The sequence below is a fragment of the Rhea americana genome, unplaced genomic scaffold, assembly GCF_003343005.1.
Source record: "Rhea americana isolate MKP2758 unplaced genomic scaffold, rheAme1 scaffold_92, whole genome shotgun sequence".
Lineage (NCBI taxonomy): Eukaryota > Metazoa > Chordata > Aves > Rheiformes > Rheidae > Rhea > Rhea americana.
Window position 1 is genome coordinate 2,581,709 of NW_028187111.1, and position 17,342 is coordinate 2,599,050.

Sequence of the window (17,342 nt, forward strand, 5' to 3'; positions counted from 1 at the left end):
GAAAGGTTGTTCTGTAGGTCAAGGGAAGACCTGATTTTTACCCTGCTTGCACATGAGAAGCTACAATCATGCCGTCTTCCGAGCTCACACTCCACTCCCCTGTTGCTTCTTGTGGTCTACACATGGGACTGCCAGGTCTCAACATTTTGCCTCCTTCCAGACTGCCCATGCCATCTGCAAATCTAGTGCATCTGCGATTTGCTGATGTCAGAGAGGGCAACAACAGCCCAGAAGAGCAGCTGCTGTACCAATCACCTGCATCACACAAGACACTGCAAGATATCTGCTACCCAGCTCCAGAATTTCAGTCACAGGGGGAAGCTTCAAACCACATTTTTCATGTTTTAAGGTACCTGCCAAGTCTCAGTACTTGCAGCCTTCCTAGCTCCGGGGCTGGTGAAGCTACACAGCAGCATCATTCTCAAAAGATCAAAACAGATTACAAGATCTCTTCTAATTGCTGGTTCAAACCCTGCTTCAAACTAAATGACAGGAAGTACTTGCACACACCATAAGCAAGGCCAGTAATGCCATTTGGTAGACTCACTGCCTAGTGACACAGTTAGATCCACTGTRGACAAGCCTCCTTGTGCTTTGTGTACATATTTGAGAAACACCAACAAATGAGAACAGGATGACAAATAAGATGTTACCTACCAAATCCAGATCCTCCTACGTTCAGCTGAGTGATCAAGCATGCTTTGCAACCAAACCCTGTAGCCTACACAAGTGGCAAGACCTAGCACCGGAGAAAAGCTGATGCTGGACACAATTGGAAGACCAGTGTGTTATGGGGAAGAAACTCCTGTACTTACAGGCCTCGAAAAATTAGCGGAACCTGCCATGACAGCACCCCCTTCTGCTGGCGAACTACAAACAAAACGGGATACTGGAGATTCTCGGAGCTGCTGTTCACATACACTCGCACTGCATCTACCTGTGAAAACAGAGTACAGATAGGTGTTAGTAGAAGGTGAAAAAGGAAACTGCTCCAAACCTAGCCGTGAGAAGCCCATTCCCTTCACTAGTCTGATGTAGATCCTGGAAATAGCCACAGGATAAGCAGAGTTTGTCACCAAACTGGTTATCATTATCCAGAGTGCACTTGCAGAAGCTCCTAGCTGCTGCTGCTCTAATCCAGTCACAGCCCTGCCCCCATTCCAGGGCTGGCTGTCAGATGAGACACAGTGGACAAGCACAGCAGATAGAAGACAAAGTTTATTAGCTTACTTACCCAATGAGTAGCAACCCAAATTACTTGTAGTGTTTTGTTACAATCTAAAACAACAGCAACACCACCGACAACAAAAATAACCCAGACACACACCCAAGGCTGCAGCTAAGAAGTTTCTTGCTTGTGCTCTTCTGTTGCCTGCTCAAAATTAATAGTACAAGAAAGTCAAAGATGATTGAAAAAGGCAATAATGCTTAGGGATGACAAAATATGTTAGCAGTCAGCACCTGATTCTGCTGTAATTGACACCAAGATAGCCACCATCGTTATTTATCCCATCTACTAAAAGAGGAACACACTGCTGACTGCCCTTAAAAGGCCAAGGAAGGCTACTTAGTTTATAAAAGAGGATTTTAATGTAGCCAACTATATCAACAACTGAAATCCCTCCTTATGTTGTCTAGCCATCACATMGTTGCAGAGACGGACATGTGGAGTTGAACACCCTCAATTTTACTATTTGCTTTGAGAAATAACCAAGCAGTCTGTCTGGTCATAGTACCATTTCRATCTGTAAAGAGCATCACTTCAGCTCCCTCCCAGGAGCGATATGATTGAGCATAAAAACAAAGTATGAGTACATATAACTCATCAGAAAAGACAGTTAGAACTTGATTGGAGGCCTTTAATTAGTGAAAGTGCATCAGGTTGGCAGGGCATACATATTTTAAACCTACTATATCTTGGAAAGTTAGAATAGATTCTCACTAGACTAGTAAAAGATGCATCACACAACTTTCTACCCTACAAGAAATGGATGTGTAAAAGGGGGTGCCATCTTCTGATAAAACAAACAGAATGGCAAAGTACCAGAAAAGGAACTACCTTAAATGGTAACTTGTGCTTGGTTGTAGGACATCAGAAATAAGGTTTAGCAGCAGTGTGCATTGCATCTGCAATTGCAAGTCTAAAGATAAGAATTTCCTATTTATGTTTAGTGTTTCCAGGCTTACTTGTGAGTTGGAACAAAAAACTTCCTTCTTGAAAGCCCTAATCATTATCCATTTCATCATCAGCATACAGAGTCTACAACCACCAATTCCTGAAAGATAGTCTTTAAAGAGTCATAAATCATTTAATTAAAAAAAACCCGTGAGATATAAAAGCAAACAACGGAATCTTCTTCCATTGCCTTCTGGTTTCTGAACCTTTGCAATACTCTTTCGGCATGCCTTCCAGCTTTTCCTTCTGACCACAAAAACTACAACTGCAAGTTGTTTCCAAGCAMAGTAGCGGCCCTGTGAGTATGGTCCCACTATGGGATCCCAGAATGGAGATGAAAAAAACCATGACATAACACAAGATCATGGATAACCCCTGAAGGACATTCACACAATAGGCCATCACCAACAGACAGCAGGTTACTTGGCCACTTCCTTGCTCTCTCTGTAGCTGCCTTGCTCAGATAGAGGAACTTGAGCCAACATGTGCCAGTAAAACCAGGGAATGCAGGTGCAACACTTTGGTCAGCTTGCTCCCTACACTCACAGGCATTAGCTGTAAGTGGATTTTACACAGCAGTAGTCACAGAGATAAGAAACTATGACTTGAACAACAAGGGGACATTGAAACTAAGATCTAAGGAGCAAAAAAAATACAACTTTAAGTCTAAGTCCCGTGAGGGCTATGACAGCCAGCATGTGCAGCCATTCTTCATCCACAGGGAAACCAAGTATCATTGCAAAAGGGACACATGTTCTAGCTGTGTGACAAGCAGCTTTTGCCCATGAAACAGTCAAAGCAAGTCCACCTGCATAGATGGAATAATTTACACTAGCTCTGGCTGGACACAACCCGGCAAACTCTCCAGGTCTCAGCACATAAGAAATACATACAACTGTTTGACATATATGCTAGTGCTGAGCAGTATTTAAAAAAAAAAACATTACTTTTACAGTTTGTCCAAGCTTTGGACACAGGCAAATGTGAGTGCTGCATAAAGGTGAGAATGCCTCTTTTTTCCACCTTAGATCTTCCCTTTCAGCAGCAAACTAAGTCTTAGTATTTTCTACATTGCTTCTAAAAGAAAACAAATATATATAGAAATTCATTGGCAGTTTTTAAAAAGTCAACCAAAAAAAAGCAACAGTTTTTGATGCACATTAAGATACATCAGGGATAATTCTACAGTTTAGTTGTAAGAGTGGGAAGAGCTGAGATTTACATTATGTTGCACAWGCAGCAAGTCATTCATCTCCATTGGCACAGCTTATTTTTCAGCTATATTAATTTCTTATGCTGTTTGACATATACAGGTAATACATGCTGCCTGCATTCTACAGTTTATTGTTTGATTATATAGCCATGGATCCCCAAATACTGTTTCACAAGAAGACAAGCACAACAGGGTGAACACAGACTGCAGACCTACTTTTAGTGCTGGTATTTCAGTCCCAGTCTTTCACTAAACATTTTATATGATCATAGATATTTATTCGGGCAATGTGTGGAATTCCTCAGTTTTAATGAGGAGAGGGGAATGCGATGCCAGGACCACATCTCTGAACACTTCTATATATTATTCAAGGAAATGTTTTCCTAACACTGACCAGACAAAACAGCTCTTGCAAAGGCTCTGCAGCACTCTTCCCATGGCTCTTCATGCACAGTCCACCCTACAACCCAAACTAGAGAAGAGCATCAGTACCCCAGCTGACAGGTTTATCCAGACTCCCCCGTACTCACTGTAAATCCCAGCAGAGGGATGCAACCAGTGTTATGCCTCCATTTCAGCCTCAACTCCTACATCACATCTTGCCAATGCAGCTCACAATCCGGGAGCAGTCAGTACCTGYATAGGATAGCTCACTGCCAGACAAGAAAGGTCTTAAATCCAAAGAGAGAGGGCAAGTCTTGAATCCGGTTTCCCTTGGAAAGCCCTAATATCCAATTTGAAYGACAATTCCTACTCTTGTAGGAGTCAGCAGTTCAGTGTTTAGCAGGACACAAGCTTCCAGCACTCAGCTTGTGTGACCCTCCCTTATCTTACATGGTACATCAGCTGGGCTAATTRTTTCCCTTTCAGGCTGCTCTAGCTGAACCAGCCCTCACTGGAATAGCACTACAGASCAGCAACAGCCTTAACAGGAGGCTGAAATAGCTCAGCTAGAAGAGCATTAGMCTGACAATCTAAAGGGCCCTGGTTCAAGCCCAGGTTTCAGCAAGGGGGGTCCTTGTTGCTGCAACACTGTCTAACATGCTCTAGGTGACCCTGCTTGAGCAGGGAGGGGTTGGACTAGATGATCTCCAGAGGTCCCTTCCAACCTTATCCATCCTATGGATCTAGGACCACAGGTAATGCCCTCTCCCAGAGGTCAAGGTGCGCAGACAACTCCTCTAGGGAAGGCATTATGCCTATTTAGAAGCAAAAAGTACCAAAGCCAGAGCCACCACATCCTTTTGCCAGCAAGTTCCTTGAACTACACAGTTTTCCTCCCTTCCCTCCCACCTTGTTATGCATTTTAAATGAACTTGAATTAGGTAACCGACCTGCTATACCAAAGAGGAGAGGGGAAGAAATCCAACAAATTAGCAGTATTTAAAAAAGAAAAGTCATTTAAAAGTCATTTAAACTTTGTGRTCACCTTCTAAGGCAATACTACTATGTGCTTCAGAAAGCTGAATCCTGCAGATATTAGGTGGGACAAATAATCAGAGCCACCAGAGTAGTCTCAGTAYGTTGCAGCCCATAAGAGATCAGGAACGCTCACAGCTCTCATGTGCACCTGTATTCTACCTTGCCTGGCTGGTAGACCCTAGGGAGATGAGGATGAAGAGGGACTAAGCAGGATAAAGACATATCCTTGTTACTGATAAGGAGTTGGAACTGAGGCAACAAGTGATGCTCACAATTTCAGCTCTGCTTCAATTCCTACCTACCTGATCTGATGAGCTTTTAAAGTCTGGTTTATCTGGATTAGTCTAAAGTAATGTGGTGTGCCCATAATGGCAAACGAGATCTTCAGAGAGCCAGGCATTGTCTCCACATGGGGAGTCATTCCTTCATCCTCAATTTATAGCCCTGTTACATTTCCTTGAWCCCTTTGATACCTTCTGTTCCTTCCCTTCTCCAGCACAGATGCTCCTCTCCAAAGGGCGGGCAGCTGCACAGACAAGGGTGGTCATTCAAGATGCCCCTTGCCCCTCCAAACGCTTTCTAAGGAGTGTAGCCTGAAGTCCTTTCACATCTTTGCTCTCAAAGGAATAAGCCATTATAAGACCAAAGTTTCATTTTGGTTTCCTCAGGTCTGGCTGCTTCTACCACCGCCACCTCATAGCCCTTCCAGTGTATTCTTTCTGAAAAGAGTYCAATTCACACTGGTGAATTTTTTGGTCCCACTGTATGCACTGGAATGCAAGAGCTCTCACACAAGGCCAATGTAATGGAAAAATGCACTTGGGTAGAAAAGGGACAAGTTCCAGTCACAGCAGGGAAGCTGCAACTGTAAGTGAGGAGTTGCCACCAAATAGCCTTCTGCTCAGGAAACACCAGAACGCAGTCTGTTTTCTTTGAAAATGAGCTCTGTGCTGTATATTYCTTCATCTCCCTTTAAGGTAAGCCCAGAAATAGGGTGTGCTTTGCAGCTTCGTACCTGCTCAAGTTGACTGCGCAAAGCACAAGCCCTCCTGTCTTTACAGGACAAAGCCACCTCTATAAGAGCTTCCTGGACAAGCCCAACAGGTCTTGCACACTAATAAATTCCTGTATGATAAGTTTAACACTCCATTCACACAGGTTTTAACCTTTATGCCTTCCTGCTAGGCTCAATGCCGATTCCTAAATCTAGCCAAAAAGACTTAGCATTTTAGTTTCCTGGCCAAGGAAAGCTCATTAAGACCATGACTGCAGGTGCAATCCTGCCGCTGTCACATTTTGCAAATGGAGCTCAGCGAAGATGCAGTCAGCTCAGGCCATCTGTTGCCACTGCACCTTCCACTTCCAGTCCCTGCTGCTCCTTGCCCAGCATGGCAGCAATGTCCCCAAGCAAAAGGTGTCACAAGCACAGGCACAGAGTTACAAATCTCCTCCTCTGTGCTGTCAACATTATCACTTTTTTCCTCACTCCTTACCCTGTAGGTCAATGTACTCAGCACTTCTTTCTTCAGAGCTTAAGGCTTTCCCAATTTAAGTTTAGATGTTCTGTTAGTCTAAATGCAGGCAATTTTCCTTTAAGGAGTGGCAGAAGGAAGACGGAAAAAAAAGCTGCCTGTGAATCCAAGGCTATCAGCTGTTTACTTAACTAACAACAAGCAATGCCCAGCTTAATTCATTCTGTTAAGGACAGATCATCTATTTTCAGGCAGCCCTGCTGCTGTGGCAATTGCCAGTCCAGTTGCCTGCAGGGCCTACTCAGGTATCCAAGGACTTTTGCAATTTTTACTTTCCACTGTATAGCTAAAGTACAGCCACTGAAAGGCCTCAGGATACTGCAACGACATACTATATGGCCATAGCAGTAATCATCTCCATTTCACAGATGCAGAGACTCAAGCATGCAAAAAGAGGCAAAAGGCCATAAACACATCAGATGCTTAACTGGGGACAAATGCTACTGACCGTTCAAAGCCTGTTATTTGCTCCCTGTACAGTTGCTGCTGCACAAGCGTCAGGCACATCAGGTTAAGGGCTCTTCTGTGCACAGTTCTTGTTTTTGCAAATGAGAGAATTACTAACCTCAAGCTTATTATAAAACTAGTAGAACTTACCTCCCCAAGATGACACCTCCATATCTAACGTTTGATCTTGATAACCAAAGCTAGYGCGAGTTGAGCCCCAGAGGGCAAGTGCACGGCTCACCTGTTCCTCCTGTACCTTATGTCAGAGAAWGGCTGTGGTATTTCCCCAGTGGGATCAAGAGCAACAGCCACTGAAGAGCAAACAYTGAGGGCTAGATTCACTTTCCGATCTGTGTCTAGGCCAACTTCAGGAGGCAAATCCTGCAGCCTCCATCCTACTACAGGAAAGGTTTCATTGCTAAATTAAACTCTGGGGCACCTCTCAACTGCAACAGAAAAGGTGCGGGTCACTGAGATACGTAGTGTATACTGTGCCTCTCAGAAGGATGTCGTTATAAAGCGCTTCCCATCTATCCTAGAGAAGGGCGAGGGAAGGGAAAAGCAAGAGTTCTGGTGGTTAATGCTTTGCTGGGGAGGGGCCCGAGAGCGGACAGGAGGTCCCTGCCCCTTGCAGAGGTTTGTTAGACCTATAATTCAGTTTCCATCTCTCCACAAAACTAAGCTGAGCAGTCTACAGTATTTAATCAGCTTTGCTGCTGCTTCCATTTTCTTGTATTATTTCTTATGTTATCCTAGTAAAAAGTGAGATTTTCAGGACAGGAGGCAAGATTCAGAAGTAAGGAAGAGGAGCTTCCCAAAGGCTAAGGTCAGAAAGACAGTTTTGTCACAGCCAGCCACTAGATATTTGTTGCATTTTACAGAATAAATTTGTATCAGCAAGAGAATATCTGAAGGCAAGATAAGTTTACACAGGTGACAGGAAAATAAGAAATTCTGCTCCAAGGTAGCATTCTGCAGTGTTCATGCTGAGGTTCAAATCTGCAGATGTCTCAAAACCTACATCCATTTTTTTGCCTGTAGGCCAAATCTGCAGAAGAAGCTACCAATCAAAGGGCCCTTCAGACCCCCTCTCTGCCACTTGCAACTGAGCTTGGGGGCATTAGCGCAGAGGAGTTCAGCAGAATTAAGATGCGATTATGAGGAATCTTGGGAAAGTGCAGCAAGTTAACATTAAACTGCAAGTAGGGCTTGTCTTATTTGCTGTCAATCACTGATTTTGTGCTACAGAGCAGAAGGAACCCTATTTAGTGCCTTAGAGAAAAACATACTGCTTATCAGGGTGAACTATGTCTAGCAAGAGCATCACAGGGAATGGGGATAAGGCAGCATCTATGAACAAATAATGTTTGTGCTTTTCTGACTCTATCCCAATTAACCTACCTTAAACTCTTAGTCCATGTTTTGCTTCTAGATTATATTGTATAGAAGCATTACTATTGTATGGTATAGACTATATACACACATTTCTGTGCAATAGATTTAATGAATTCATTATTGAGGTAGTGCTAGTAGCCCCATCTTTCCCTTTTGAAGTCAAGAGTTGTCGTTTCCCTCCATGATATCAACTCCAGCATCTTCTCTTCCAGAGCAGAGGGCAACAGGCAGAAGGGGAAAAAAGTGACCTTCTCCCCCCATTCCCTCCAAAGATTTGAAAAACAAGCAGTTCTGACAGAAGGTCTCCCCATTCTGATCTCACACACCCCTCTCTCAACACAGAAATAAGACCCTACCCGTGTTGCACATAAATACAAGGAGAATTCTAGCTAAAGAACAAAATTTTTAATTAAAAAAATCCCCCACACTAGAGTAAAAGTCTGAGAGATCCCTCAGCACCCACCCTTCCTCACTTAAGAGTGAGATGAAGCAGCAGCTTTGCCTGGGCAATAAGACAGTCTGCCACGTTGCAGCCCCTCCTGCAATGACAACACTGCTGAGAGAKTTCACTTTTCAGCAGATGGTTTCCAGCCCCACTGAAAACTGGTTATGTCTCTCTTCACCCTCCTTGTACACAAATACGACAACAGGCTCTACTTCACCACTACCCTCCATGCAGAAATCCTTGCCTCCTGCAGAAATCTGCAGGTAGGTTCCAGGTGGGATAGTCCAGACTGTACCAAATACTCTCTTTAGCAACTAAGCCCTGCATGATATTTCTCAGCAATAACCATCCTATTGCCTTTTTCTTTGTGGAGCTGAAGCATTGCCAAGCTGAGGTCATGTGTATCTCTGTATTCACTGGCTAAGTTAGTGAAAATTTTGTTTTTTAGATCACTGAACTTGAGCTTTTTTCCTGCATTTCAAGGTGGACAGAGCAGTTAGACAGCTGAATAAAGACAGAGCTCTCAGCACTACATAAAAATGTGTTAGAATAGGAAAGACAAATATTTGCAGTTCAGCTCTATCACCTCCCCAGAGATAGGGGAAGAAGAAAGGAAAGCAACYAAATTCCTTTCTCGAGATGGGAACAGACAGAAGGAGCCAGTCCCAAATCCGCACAGCTGAGCAGGACCAACATGGCTGCAAATATTAAGCAAAATAAACTGGGCTCTTGTTGACATGAGAGAGTCCTTGGATTGATAATTAAGCCTACATTTCCCACAGAGAGTACACATCAGTTTAAGACCATGAGGATGCAAATTTAAGGGCAGAAGGAGGATGCAACAACAATTTCTGCAGTGAGCAAAGGTTTTCAAGAGCATTACTGTGGATTCCTGTTCACCGCTAAGTAAAACCTTGGAACTACACTGAGGCTTAGCCATGTCCTCCACCGCACCCACASGCAGCCTCTCCTTGCAAGGCCTTCAGGGATTATCAGTCCACGTTGCAACAGTGTTTCCTTGTGAGCCTGATAAGGCACCAAGCCAAACCAGTGGGCATGGAGCACATCCGGCAAGCAAGCACACAAGCAGTTAGTTACAATGCAAGGTCTCAGTGCAGGATACATCTACAGCAGCCATCAAATTGCTACAGCTTGCTGGTGCACAAGAAAAAAAGAGCTTCATTTTTATGCAAACCCTGAAATTAAGTAATGTAGAATTCAGTCAGATGAGCTACAGCAATTGAGGTAGTGAATGAACCACGTACCTGCAAGTGCCTAACTCTGCCGCTCTTCCCACTGCCAAGCAACAGGGGATTTTGAGCCACTGAGGGAAAATAATTATGAGACACCAAGGGAGTTACAGAATCTCTTTCCTGCCCTCTAATGAGGTGCAAGTTTCACTCCCGTCCAACAGGAAAGTAGCAGAGAGCAGAGCTCAAAGGAACATTCCCTTTAAGCCTTTCCCTGTCTTCATGCTCTAATGTCAATAACTTAATTGCTGTTCAAAGCAATCTGCCAAATAACCTTGGCCCATAGTTTCCCTCTAGTATTCTGCCAGAAAGTTTATACTGCTTTGGATACTGAATACAAGTGACAGCCTCTGGATATGTCAAGCATAGCCTCAGTTACATTAATGCACTTGTTCCAGAATGAGTATTTTCATTTAAAATTTCTACTTCGTTCAAATATGCTGAAAATGGACTCATGGTCTGCCATAGACATTCCCAGGCATTCACTTGTTTGCTAGAGTATCTGTGCAGCATAAATGGAAGAAAGACAAATACAAGACATGTTAATATTTATCTTTAAAAAAAGTCCTCAAACCAAGGTCACCAGGGAGACTGTAAGACAGCCAGAAAAATAATCCAGGAGCTGCCATGCTTGATCAAATGGGTACCTGTTTCTGACTACCCTCATAGATCTCAGAAAACTTAACAAAAGAAAATCCTTTTTGAACAGCTAGTTAAGGAACAAATAACCTACTTTCAGTACATAGTGTCTTCCAAGTCCACAACAGCAGGAACTCTGGGCTAGGACAACTCCTGAAACCAAAGGGTTTATAACCTTTCTAAACTGCCTGCCACCCCCAGCTCACTGCAGCAACTCATAAATTTCTCCTCGTCAGTGCTGATGTGGATTGAATTCTGTGCCCTACATGCTTTTTCTTTTTTAACCATTCTTTGTTTGTTTTTTCAAACTGTACTGAAGTTGCTAATTTGTATGCTCCAAAAAAAGCAGCGGCATAGGGAAGGTAAGGAGGAATATTTATGAAATCTTCTGTGTTTCTGTAAATATACCCAGTGGGAAATAATGTTTGCTTATGCAAATATACTAAACCATATTCTCAAGCTAAGCAGATGGCACACCCTTGCAATACAGCTTTTTTACAGACTGCACTTTCATTCCCTGCATATGCCTTGAAATAGCAGACTAAGTCTGCATAGGAAGAGATGTACCTTCTTACCCAACAACTTCTGCACAAGTTATTTAAGGACATTTCAGCCTCCACTTACAATGTAAATGTTTGTATTATAAATTGCTGCATTGTTCTTGGAAAGAATTCAAACTCAGGAAACATATTTCGGTAAAGTTACTCTTGTTCAGAACTTTTTCCTTTTTTTAATCTAAAAGTCAGGGGGTTAGGGGGCAGAAAACAACATATGACAAACCCGGACCAGCTTTACTTTTAAATAGTAGGGTAGCCCAAAAAGAAAAGAATCATTTTTATTTTTAAGACTTGGAAAGATATCCATCCATATTCAAATGATATCTTTCAGTTCAACGACAAGATGTTAGGCTCGACCTCATTGGCTCACACAGTAGAAAGAAAATAGACAAAAATATCACCATCTGAAGGGCCACTCTACAAGAAATCAGGGCAAACTCCCTCAGGCTTTAGGGGAAAGCCTGCAGACAGATCATCTCCTTCAAGATATGCTCTCCTTTTCCTCCTCTGCTTAGAGGAAACAACACAGTACAAGACCACAGAAAGCCACAGAGCAATTTAAGTCTTCAGGGACCTCAGGAGATTATCCGATCAGATCCTCTGCAAAGCTGTCTCCCATACTTTTCTTCCACCTAAACTATCCCATTTCTACCAGAGCAAAAGCCTTCAAGACAGTACATTTTCTGCTGCAGAAAGCAAAGGCCAAGCTCCTATCTTCAACAGATCCCCACATCATCTCTCCCTCAATTTACTTGTGCTTTCTTTCATAATGAAAAACTTTGGCATGACTCCAGACAAGGCAAGAGAGGCGGGGAGGGAATAAGCAGCAGTGAGACTATCCCAAACACAGCTTGTTCTACACTGTCTAAATTATCACCTCTTAAAAAGCCAGACCTTATTAAATATGCAAGAATTGTTCCACAGGGCTTCTGCCTGCCCCTCTAAACTTCAAACACCATACCTTTACTTCAACTTCTCTGGATTTGACACCGTGCCTGAACTTCTGCCTCGCAAGGCATTTAACATTAAGCTCCAGAAATGGCAAGGCCTTTCCAGTATCCTGTGGTGAACAGACTCAAGCCAGTAACTAAAAAGCAGTTTCAGTTCCTGGATATCCTACAGTAACAGGAGTTTTGCAGAACTTAGACCTTCTTCACACTCAACTATTTATAGTCTTCCCAATTTACCTGATTTTTGCCTGCATCTTTGTGGATATAAGGGTGGGCTTCCACTCAGCATTACAGAGAGAGATGCTAACCTATTCCCCCCACTATGTCAGACAGCTCAGGCTGGGCTATCTCCGAACAGGAACAAGAAGTTTTACTGTATGCATGGCGTAACTGTGGGGTGAAAATCTGGCCACCAAGACTAACGTTACAGTGAAGTCACGTAGGAGATCCAGGGGATACTTTGAAGAAGTTTTGTTCCAGCCCAGAAGAGTCCTACACATCCAGYTTAAAAACAGTTCAGAAGCTGGAGGTAAAAGGGGAGTTTCTGGAGTTCAGGTAAGACACAGGTACTGCTCTAGGGGGACCTGCATTTATATACAATAAGTAGAGAATGGTAAATACAGATCTAATCACTGAAACTTATTAAACCAAGTTGCCCCGCGTAGCACAGCAAGGAGTTTCCCTGCAGCTACGACAAATAGCTTTCATCTGAAAAAAATAACTCGTCACACAGTCCCAGAGGAATGTATGGATGAATTTGGGTTCTGCCTCCTTGTCTAGAGCAAAGCAGGCACAACTGCTGTCCACAATTGGATTATAAAAGACTCTATTTACTAGGGGACAGAGGAACCCAAATGCTTCACACTCTTTGGGGCACCTTGTCTCCATCAGAGGGTGTCATAMAGTTTGAGGCATCTAACCGAAAGACTTCCATCCTTTTCACCAGTGTTGCTTCCCCTCTTCCCTTAAACAAGCCAATATTTTTCCATCTACAATCATGAAAAAAAAGGAATGGTAGTGGTGTTAGCAAGCCTTGTGGCAGTACACAACCTTTCTCACTCATTCACTGAGGGCAGTTTTAACTCCTAATCCCTCAAATAGACTCCACATAGGAAATACAGTGGCTCCAGAGCCATGCATCCTCACGTGGCATGATGGCTACATGGAGAAGCCATGCAACCATGGGAAGCCAGGCTTATTCCACTGTCAATCACTGCTTGCTGCAAGGCTGGGCCATATGGGAACAGAGACTGGGGATCTGTTCCTAGTCCTAGGAAGGGAGTAGGAGGAAAATATCACCCACTTATTCTCCCAAAATAGGTGCAGCCCACTGCTCAGCTTTTGGACACATTACARCCAAGATGCAAAACAGCATGTCCAAGAGCAGTGTTTAGGCTGCAACAGCTTTGCCTAAGAAAGGAAAGTTTGAAACTTGCAGACAGTTGTTCTTCTCACAGATACTTGGTTTTCTAAATATAGTCCAAACATCTTTCAATGCACACTTTCAGCTGATTTGAACTCTGACCAGGAAGTACTTCTGTTGTCTCCAGCAGTCTTCCTCAAGATACTCTCTTGCATCTGTTAGGACTTGGTACAGGAAACACCCATAAGCACAATATAATGAGTGCTGTTTGTTTTTTTCCAGCAAAATAATCATTAGTGCCTGTCAGACCTTAGAGCAGTGCAGAGAGTAGCTCAATCTGAATTCCTTCATTGCTTCCTCCCAACCTTTTTTAATTTCTGGAAGCCTTTGTATTATTCCAATTGTGGAACTAAACAGGCTTTCTCACTTGTTTCGTAAAGCCTTTTTTAGCAAATGTAAATCCAGCAAAAATACTTTGCAACTTAAGTTCAGCCTTCTAGGCACGCATACTGCTGCACAGGCAACTCCAGCATATCCATTTCCCCTCCACACCCTTCTGCTCCCAACTAGGGACATGCGGAATATGTGGACTTTAAGACACTCAAGTGCATGTGCCACATTCACCTTTTCCCAGTCCTGGATGTCCCCAATTTAAACAACCCTAGAATAAGATAATCCTGTTTGCCCAATTAACTGATCACTCGCTTCCTAAATAGCACACATCTGGCTTTGTTGTTAGAGTATGGGTGAACAGGGACTGGAATAACAACTGGTTTTATTTTTTTCCCCTCTCTGCATATCCAGTTAAACATTAAACAAACAGCTGTACAGAGAAGGAGATCTCAAAGTGCAATTAGGAGGAGAAAAAGGAAGCTAGAAAATCATTCAAAAAGACTCCACAATGAATTAAGACTTGCTACCATGCAAGACTGAGGAAGGAGTTCCTGGTGCCTCCCTCTGTCCATAAGCCCCTCACAGCAGAGGGGCTGTGTCCTCCTCTTTCGTCACAGCTTTGCTTTTACAGTTTGACCTCAAGAATTAGGGCCTAAATCCTAGTTGCCAAGTATAAAGCAGCCTGGCAGCTCTCCTGCCTTAAGATGCTTGGTGAAGTATTTCTGCAAAGCACCCAGGGCTTCCCCCCCACCCATCCCCAGARGAGGGGACGTATACATGCACAGGAGTTTCAGCTAAGAGATCTGGCCAGAAGATAAACACCTTTTTAAAAATTTTGTATACACAGAAAAGGAGGTGCAAAGAAGGGAAGTATCTACCTATCTCAWATCAGCTCTGCTCCAGAGCCAGAAGTAGCACTTTCTGCACTGGGAACACTTCAATTTATACACATCTGCCTCCGAGTGATGTTGTAAGACTTGCTTTTCCCCTTTCCTGGCACAGGCATATCCATACCCAGGTAATAAGGAAAATTATGCGGATGAAGAATATCCTCTAAGATCAAGCAGGCATAATTCTCCCTAGAAAAAGTGCTGGGTCTCTGAAGCACCAAAACAAGAATAATTGTTTMATTCCTTCCCTGCCTTAGTCCATCACTCAATCATTGCTCCATCCTACTGCATTTTGAGACATGCCTTGGCATTCACAGCAGACAATTAACCAGAGCATTTGCAGAGGATAGATGGAGTCACAAACCAGCCCTCATRCCTTGTCTTTGGCTCCAAATTGTCCCTTGCTTGCAGACCTGCCCCCAGGAGAGAKGTAGCAGAGAGGGTACCAGCAGAACCCGCAAGACCAACAAAACCCTTTTAGAGCCAGACCACTTCAAATTTTCAGAGAGAAAGCAATTACATTCACCCACTGCAGCCTTTCCACGGGGAAAATGCTCTTTTTATTCAATTAAATTTCCCATAACTAAGGTTAATTGTCTATGCAGTATCTGCCTCAAGGTACAAGGGACTACTGGCTGGCCTGCCATCAGCCCAGAAACGGGAGCAGTCTAGATGAGTCAGGAAGGGCAGGGACCTTACAAGTGACAGGCAGATGGCTGACTCTTCGCTCACTAGTAGTTCAGGGCTGAAGACAGCAGTKAGAGGAAAGGACTAATGCACTGAGTTTTTGCAGACATTATATTCCTTCAGAAAGTCCAACAACTACCCAGAATCAGGCACTCTGATTCAAAGCTGGTGGTGGTGGACAGCATGCTGCTAAATATCTTTACAACTCTTGCACAAGAGAAGCCTGTCTACAAGAGCATGGTCTCCTGTTAAAGTCAAGATTTGCACCACCCAGCTTCGAAATGTTGAGCAACAATCACCCGTAGGGAGATGCAGGACTGTCAGCACAGACCTGCCACTAGCTCTGACCAGGCTGGCAAGAGGAGCCCTAGTTCCATTCGCCTCTCCACTTCCAGGGCCACAGTTGGGATGGGGGGTTGCACACAGCTGCAGCAAGTTACACTGATCACACCAGACACATTCTTGGAGGTTTCTGCTGCTTCATCTCAGGAGCAGCATCTATAGGGCCTCCCACTGAGCTATCCTCAGGATCTGTTTTGAGCACCTCTCACCCAAAAGCCTCCTAGCACATTTCTCCTTTTTATTTTGCAAGAGGTTTTCTCTTTCAAATTAGCTTTCATAGAAAGATACAGCTGCATGGCCCTCTTGAACCATGTTCATGGCAGTTCAGTGCTTAGAGTTCTGCCTTGAAAAGAAAAAAGAAGGAGGGGAGGGGAAGGAAAGGTAAGCCTGAAATCTGAAGTTTCCTCTCTTAGATATATTCTTGGTCAGCTCAATACCACTACAAAGATTTTTATGTTTCAGCACATAGGAACATGGAGAGGAACACTAAAGTTCCTGTTTGACTGCAGCAATAGCCTGGGCTTATGGGCTTTTCAAAGCCACAGGAACAGGCTTGTCTCTGAGAGCAGCCATTAAGCAGAAGGTGGATATAAATACCTGGAAACCCCACAAAGCAGCTGTGTATCCTCCCCCCCCCCCAATCACCCAAGTTATTCTTCTGGAGAGAGAGAAGTAGGCTTACTTTCTCCTAGAAGGATCCAACAAAACTTGGGGCTTTAAACAGCACAGTTAAATCCAGCAAACTGGATTCATTTTAACTGAAGTCACTGTGTGCATTGTCTCAGCTAACAAGCCCCAAACTTTATTTGGTCTGCTGACAGGCCCTCATCACAATAACTCCAAGAACCCGAAGAACCCTAACTTACRTCACCATGAGCTTCTAGAATGGAGCTTATGCTGTAAATCTGCGTTCGACCTCCTGTGTTCAGTGGCRACACCCAAGAGGAAAGTAAAGCTGGGTTGGTTCACTTGCCTCTCAGCCCCAAACCAGAACTCTTGCCCCAATAAATACCAAGCATGTTTTATTATATGGTAACACACACAAGAAGAAGAAGGAAAAAAAAAAAAAAAAAAAAAAAAAAAAAAAACTTGGATTTTGTTTGTGTTTCAAAGCAAAGTCAAACAAGGGATTATTAAAAAGGCCTTTTTTTCCCCCCTTGTTATCATGCTCTCTACCAAATCCCTCCATATTGAAACATCAGAAACACAGCATGGAAGAGAGATGCTTTCCATTTTCTCTTATCCTGTGCAACTGAGGGTAAGAAGGGAGAGGATTCATCAGCCTGTGTTTTAGAACATCAAAGCATCTCACCAAATAATTAACGCCCAACCCAAATAACGGGGACCAAGTTTCCAAGGTACCACTTGGCTGCTCGAGATAAACATGACAGTAAAGGCCAGGGGTGGGGGGGGAGGCTTGCACACATAAAGGGTGCATTTTCCCCTCTCACGCAGTGGTGCCTCCAGCATGCAGTCACCTTGCACAGCAAGTCACCCATGTGCCCTGCCGCACCTCCCGGGCCCCCGCGGGGGAGCCCCTGATTCCCCCCCTCCCTCCCCACCTCACTGTGAAGCGTGCAAGTGGGGAGCACAGTATTTAACGAGCCTCATTAAGTACACCTCCTTAAAAAAAAAGAAAAA

General features: G+C 43.7%; 1 non-coding gene across 1 annotated transcript; it reads left to right on the forward strand.

Annotated features, from left to right (window-relative positions):
* The first annotated feature begins 4,324 nt into the window (after positions 1 to 4,324).
* Positions 4,325 to 4,397, forward strand: TRNAV-GAC (transfer RNA valine (anticodon GAC)). The gene has a single exon. It is a non-coding gene; the product is annotated as a tRNA-Val (tRNA).
* Positions 4,398 to 17,342: the final 12,945 nt, after the last annotated feature.